The sequence below is a fragment of the Phytophthora infestans genome, genomic scaffold, assembly GCF_000142945.1.
Source record: "Phytophthora infestans T30-4 supercont1.150 genomic scaffold, whole genome shotgun sequence".
Classification (NCBI taxonomy): Eukaryota; Oomycota; class Peronosporomycetes; order Peronosporales; family Peronosporaceae; genus Phytophthora; species Phytophthora infestans.
The window spans coordinates 126,627-133,321 of NW_003303609.1; positions in this window are offsets into that span (position 1 = coordinate 126,627).

The window sequence follows — 6,695 nt, forward strand, 5'->3', positions numbered from 1 at the left end:
CGCGGCGCCATATTACGCTTCCATGCACATTCAATAGTTTCCGAAGCAACGACGACTTCCTCATAATTTAGATGAATAACGCGTTTGACGGTATCCTGAGTATGCCATGTTTGTCGCGCTATCAGCCAGCGATTGACTGGATGGCCCAGACGGTCAAGCGCCGCAGTGGGTGAGGTGCCCACGTCTCCTGGCCGCCCAAATAGATTGGTCTCACGTCACCGTCGTGGACCGGCCTTCCACGGTGCACGTTGTGCACAGCATAAGCGATGGAGATCTCTGCACGGCTTGGGCAGTGCTCTTAGCTGATGACTCGCCGCAGCGACGCGAGGATGAAGACCAACTGGCGGCCGAGCAGGGGCTCATGCAGATGTACGAGATGACGGTCGAGCAGGGGCTCTCGAGACGAGCAAAATGGCGGTCGAGCATGGGCTCCCGTCAATTGAGCAGGTGGTCGAGCAGTTAGCGTCCCCGCTGAACACTACCGCGGTCGAGCGGGGGCTCCCGCTAGAGGGGGTGAGATCGCGCCCAGGGAGTGCGACTCATCATTTTCGAGCTCGCAATCGAGGCGTCCGTAGTCTCATGTGGACCCGTATAATATCGTGGTTTGGTTCGATTCCCTAACTCCGTACTATAGGTTGGATGTCTTGTTCTTCAATAGCCCGCGCTCTTCCGTGCTCTTCCGTGCTCTTCCGTGCTCTTCCTGGCCTCGTGGTTCCCTGGTCAGCCGTGGCTCACGCTGCTTAGTGGTTATGCGCTTTCTCGCTTGGGTTCATGCTCCTTAGTGCGGTCTCTTTCGTGGATGCTAACTATTCGCCGTTCTCAAACGTTTACGTATGCTGCACCGGGTTCGTGGCACAGCGGCTTTCGTGACTGTCTCCCATCGCCGGTACACTAGCCGAAGGGTGCTATTCCGTGGTTTGGTGCCCCCACGCAGTCGTGCTGTTTCGTCGTTCGTATATTGTGCTCTCCGGGTGAGGTTTCATCGACCACGTTACAACGCTATCGTACAATCGCAGTGTGGTAACGCTGTCTATGATATTGTGCTTGCGTTGTGCATCTGCGTTGCCCGTGATATCGTGTTCTACAATGTCTTCGTGCTCCGCGGTGTGCAATCGTGGTGACCCCAAGCGTCCCACTCCATCCGAGTAAGATGGGGGGGCAGCGGGGTCGTGGCCTTGGCTCATATTGAACTTGGTCATTGGAAGGGCTATGAAGTGCTACCCAGGTTAACGGGCAATGTATTTACCGCTACTTGCTTACACTATAGTGTTGAGAAAGCTCACAATAGGACGACAGAGTCTTACATTTAGGGGAAAACGGATCTGACTTTAGTTTAGGACCAATGCCACTGCCATGACCACTCAAATAACGTCACAGTCCAATTGGCTAAAAATGGGTCTGGCTTCCCATATATCAGCCAATGGCATGACAGCTTTTCACCTACATGTACTTATGTAAAGAAATCTACCTACTTATGTAATGGAGGGGTCTATTACATTAGAGGCTGATCCCTACTGTTATTTTGCACAACTTCGTTAAAGGGCGAGAAATGGGCCCTTGTACCGGTATCGCCAAAAATTTTAGATATCGAGTTGGTTCTAAAAGCAATTGAATTGAGCATGCGCGTCCTAGAATATTTCTACGAGGGTGGGATTATCTTAAACTGTCTTTAAACCCTTTCGGGGCATACAGGCGCCTGGTTCTTCCTAAAGTGTTTTTGCAAAAGAAGGGACCGGATCAGGTCGTCAAACGGCGCCTGGTACGCCCTTTTGCAAACGTTCAAGTGAATCTGCTACGACTATATAAACATACGACAAATTGTGCGATTCGTAATCATCCAGAAACTTTAATAAGATGTTTGCCTCTGTCATGATTGCTCATCAATGCATCATTAATGATTTGTTACAAGAGATGGTACCAGACTAGTACAGTGATTTCGCTTAAGAGCGCATGAGGCGCCCTTTGGGAAACTAGTATCTTGAATGTGTATGGTATACTTAAGGTGTAACGCGGTTACAAACAAATGGCTACACATAGCCGCTTCGTTTCGAAGAAAGTTTTTCACGTTCGTGTGAGATACATCAATATTTACATTTGGCAGACTATTGGTCTGCATGCATTTAGGGCATTCATTGGTTGGAACCCATTATCTTCAACCACTTCGAATAGTAGGATTATGTGAGCCATTCGTTGATAAATACCTTTCATTTATAATAATAGGAGGAAAACCCAAACAAACAAATAAACAGCTCTCGTGCTTACCGGAAATCGGATGTTCTTTCCTTTTTAAGTAAATATATACTTTCAGACAAAAGTAAAGCTAATCTAAAGTGAAAACAACTTACGCTTCCTCATACACGTGCGCTAGCGTGTAAGCCGATGTAGTGGGTTTAAGGAATGCCCTGGTAGCACTTTGTAATCCGTCTAACGACAGACTAACTGACGAGCTCATATTGAATACGAACACGGAACAGAGAACCAGCCCATGGACGGTAATTCGCCAATGAGTAGCCCAAGTACCTCTGCCACGCATTTTGTGCGTGCAGACTGTCCCAATAGGCGAATTCAGAGTGGGAAGCTCTCCAAAACTGTCAACCGTCATTGGAGAGGTAGCTGTAGCGACAACGGTATGTACAATGTCGCCGAGAGAGCAACACGGTGTTGCTCTGGGGATCATCATGAGCGAGCAGCGCGATGCTGCTGCTGCTACAAAGTGTCGTCCGGGACGACAATCCGCGTGCAGTCGTTAAAACGGCATGTGAGCAATTATGTAGACAAGAGGGCGGGCCTCTTCTCTGATGGCTTGTTGAAGTCGACACTGCCATTACGCTCAATATATCACTGACGAGCCGTCGAAGGTTGCGCTCGCCATACCATGTCTTGGTTGAGAGCGAGGAGCTGACCGTATGTCCACCGGCTCACAGATCATATATGCTTTAGCACGTATGCAGTATTCAAGGAGGAGCTCAGCCAAGTGTTTGATCGCCTTTATAATGACGTCTGGTCGAGAGAGCGGCCCAATACGCTGTTGGAGTCCAACAGTACAAACGCTCAAAGGGTCCATAGGATCTGGACCTCCCGCTTTCATTATCGGGCGTGTTATCGGCATGTTCGTATGGAGCGTAGCCTGCTTATTTTTTAGGCTAAGTTCCTCTTGCATCAAGAGTACTCAGGTACTCTCGGAAGGATTAGGTCTTCATAGACCTATTCTTCAGCTTCTTCATGAACGCGACGAGCTTTGTCGGGATTGGCCACAATGTTTGAGACTAAGTACCGCACACATTAGGCATAAGCATGAGCGTCATACTTACCTTGCTACAGGTCGAGCAGCCCAAGACAAGTGCGGTGTTACCGATATGAATACACCGGGCGCTCTGCACGTGATTGTACAGCGCCTGTGCACTCGGGCAGGAGCCAACGTGGCAATGCCGGGCTTCGCCGCAAACAATAAAAAAACGTGCAGAACCAGTAGGCGCGGAGATACTTACTGATATTGCAGTCGCGCGTGTCTACAACGAGCACGCGACACTGAGTACGGCAGCCTCCAGCGAGAGAGATTCTTGCTGCAAGAAGCAAGATGACAAGCCAAATATTGTCATCCTGGAAGTGACGTCGAAGAGAGCAGGATCTTTTCGTGCTTTTGTTGACTCAGGTTCGTCGAACAACTTTGTTCGACTGGAAAGGCAAGCGAAGCTGAGCTTCGAGAAAATCAAAACACGTCGAAGTGTCTTGCTATGACTTGGACGGAATGCCCCAGGGCTCAACGGGGAGAAGTGTACACTTGTATACTTCCGACACAATGCGAAAGAGAGGGATGGACCGGTCAGTATCGCGCACGACCCGAAATTGCTTCCGAATCCCACCGCCCCTTGAGGCGGCACCTTAGCCTGTAGCGCTGGTGCCCATTCCCAAGTCGCATAGACTGAGACTGCCGTTGAGTCTGCTTCAAATCGGAAAAGAGATTTGAGAGACGCTCATACTTCAATGACCGTTACACTTCGTGAAGTTGATCGAACAAGTTTGAAGAGCTTCAAGTCACTACCAATGACTGTGCCGCTGCTGCTTTGATTCCGGGTGCTGAGGCGTCAGATATGCGAGGGACGCCAGATACAACCAGCAGCTGTGATGTCTGAATGCCGCCTCCGAAAGTTGACACGGTCGCGATCGTCTCGAAAATAACGAGCTAGATGCTGTCAAAGACATCCTGAAGCTCTTGCTCACAGCGCAGTCGACGTCCCTCTGAATGAGACCCGACAAGGGCTTAGCGAAGCCTGTGTACCCTGCGCTGTACTTGTGAAGGTAGTTAGCCAAGCCCAACCACTTTCGAAGATCCTTTTGGGATCGGGGCGTTGGCCATGCTGCTATGGCCTTGACCTTGTCTGGACCAGACCGAACACCCACGTTGCTTACGAAGCAACCGAGAACTTTAATCTCTGGTGACGCGAAAACGCACTTGTTGATGTTGGCGTAGAGCCTGTTTGCTCGCATTACGTCCAACACTGGACGGAGGTGCCCCAGATGCACCTCCATGGCCGTCTGTCCTCCCTCGGCACGGCTATGGACGAAGATGTTGTCGCAGTACGTCTGTACGAAGGTACGCAAAGGGCGACACAATTGTGTCACCAGGCGAATGAACGTCACCGGGGCGTTAGACAAGCCCTGCAGCATGACGAGCCACTCCCAAAGCATGCCGCTTGGCGTGCTCGCCGCGGTGAGCGGGATGTCGCTCTCTCGCATCAGGATCTGGTAGTATCCGTGTACTAAATCCAGCGCACTGTACAGTACGCGTCCGGTCACGTTGTTTAACAACACATCCTTTCGTGGGATTAGTGTTTGGGCCGGCACCGACGCGTTGTTCAGCTTGTTATAAGCATGAACTAGACGCCACCTTTCGTTCGGTTTCCGAACGCAGAAAGTTAGCGTCGAGTGCGGGGACTTCGACTCCCGCACCACGCTGCCTTCGTTTTCGCGGCGAAAACGACATCAATGACTTCGCACTGTTCGCGCGGGAGAGGCCATTGCCTCGTGACACAATACTTTGTGCCAGTCACGAGATCAATCTCATGCTGTACGCCTCGATCAGGTGGGAGTTGGGTCGGTGGGTGTTTGTTCACCACGTCCGCATACCCCGTCACCAAAGGATACACTGGATCCTTGGGTTCTTAAGGATCTCAGAACCCAAGCGCGCTTGACGCTGCTTGTTCAAGTCTTCCAGGATGTGATCGTCTTAAGGATTTCGGAACCCAAGCGCGCCTGACGCTGCTTGTTCAAGTCTCCCAGGACGTCCACGTCCAAGACAGAGGAGGCGTTCAGCTTCTCCCGAGTGATCGCTGGTCTTACGAGCACCATATCGACAAAGGTTTCAGCCTTGAGGTTGGCCAGGAAAGCCTCGACCGTCATTTCCTCGGATCCATTAACGGTTCCAAGTGGCCACCAGATGTCTTGATGGGTAAACCGGTCTCGCCATCGAAGATGTGATTACACTCTTCCACCGGCCTTGTCGGAGAGGCCCAGGCCCTGGACTACTAGTCGCTTGACGCGACGTCGATCTGAACGAAGATTGGATCCGACTTGAGACGGCGGCGGCGGCGGCGTCGACGGCGACCGTGACGTGGAGCTTTGCTACCCACGTCTGGGGATGTCGGCGCTTCAACATCCGAGGCACTCGTGGGCTCGTGTAGTACTGTGGTACCCACACAGGAGGCGTTTTCGACGCCTTCCTCTTCAGTTAAGGTCTGGGCGACCGTGTATGGAACTCTGTTACCCACCTTGAACACGCTGCTGCCAGTGTTCATGACAGCTGCAGCTGTCTGCGGAACTATGGTACCCGCTTGTAGACTTAAGCTACCCACTTGGCCAGCGCCTCCTCTGGGCGCCGTCACCATCGAATCGTCCTCGGAGTCGTCATATACGTCGACGACTCCCAAGTATCTGCTGGATGCTTCGGTACCCTGACAACCCTTGCGGGTGCCCTGGGTCCTGACAGAGGTGGGAACATGACTCACCAATGCTCTGTCGGACTGTGCAGTGCAGATGGGGCCGATTGCCTTGCCTCTCCAGTCGAGCTAGGGCTTGTACCCCTCACGCCAGGGCATGCCCAGAATCCTATCGTATGGATCCATGTTAAGAACAGTCTGTCAAAGTCTTCAAAGTTGACTGCCAGCTCCACTTGGACGTTGAGGACAGTGACGATCTTCCCGCCGGCCAGTCGCACTGACACCGTCCCGTTGTCTTTGCTTTCTCTCAAAGCATCGGACAACTTGTTGCTATTACGAGCAGCTGTCTGGCGGCGTGCGAAATTCTTCGACGCCCCAGAATCGATCAATATTTTAAAGGGATGATCGTATCCCTGTACACATCCGTGTACTACGAGCACCCGCCGCTGCTCTTCTCCGATTCGAGAGTGCGAAGACTCCCAGGGGCTAATGCTCTGTGGTACGCGCCACCCGAGCGCCCTTCGAAGACTTAGTTCTTCCCCAGTAGGGCGCCCCGCCCCTACTGGTTTCCGGCGCTCCCCTGTCCCCGGGATCCTGACTTCTGCCAGCGACCCTTGAGGACGGGCTTGGGGAAAGACCGTCTGCGGAGTCGTTCCGCGGGACAGTCGCGCTTAAAGTGGACCATCTTCCCGCAGCCGAAGCAGCGAATGTCACGCTGTTCGGCGGACCCTAGTTCCATGGGAACTGGTCCGTTGGGGC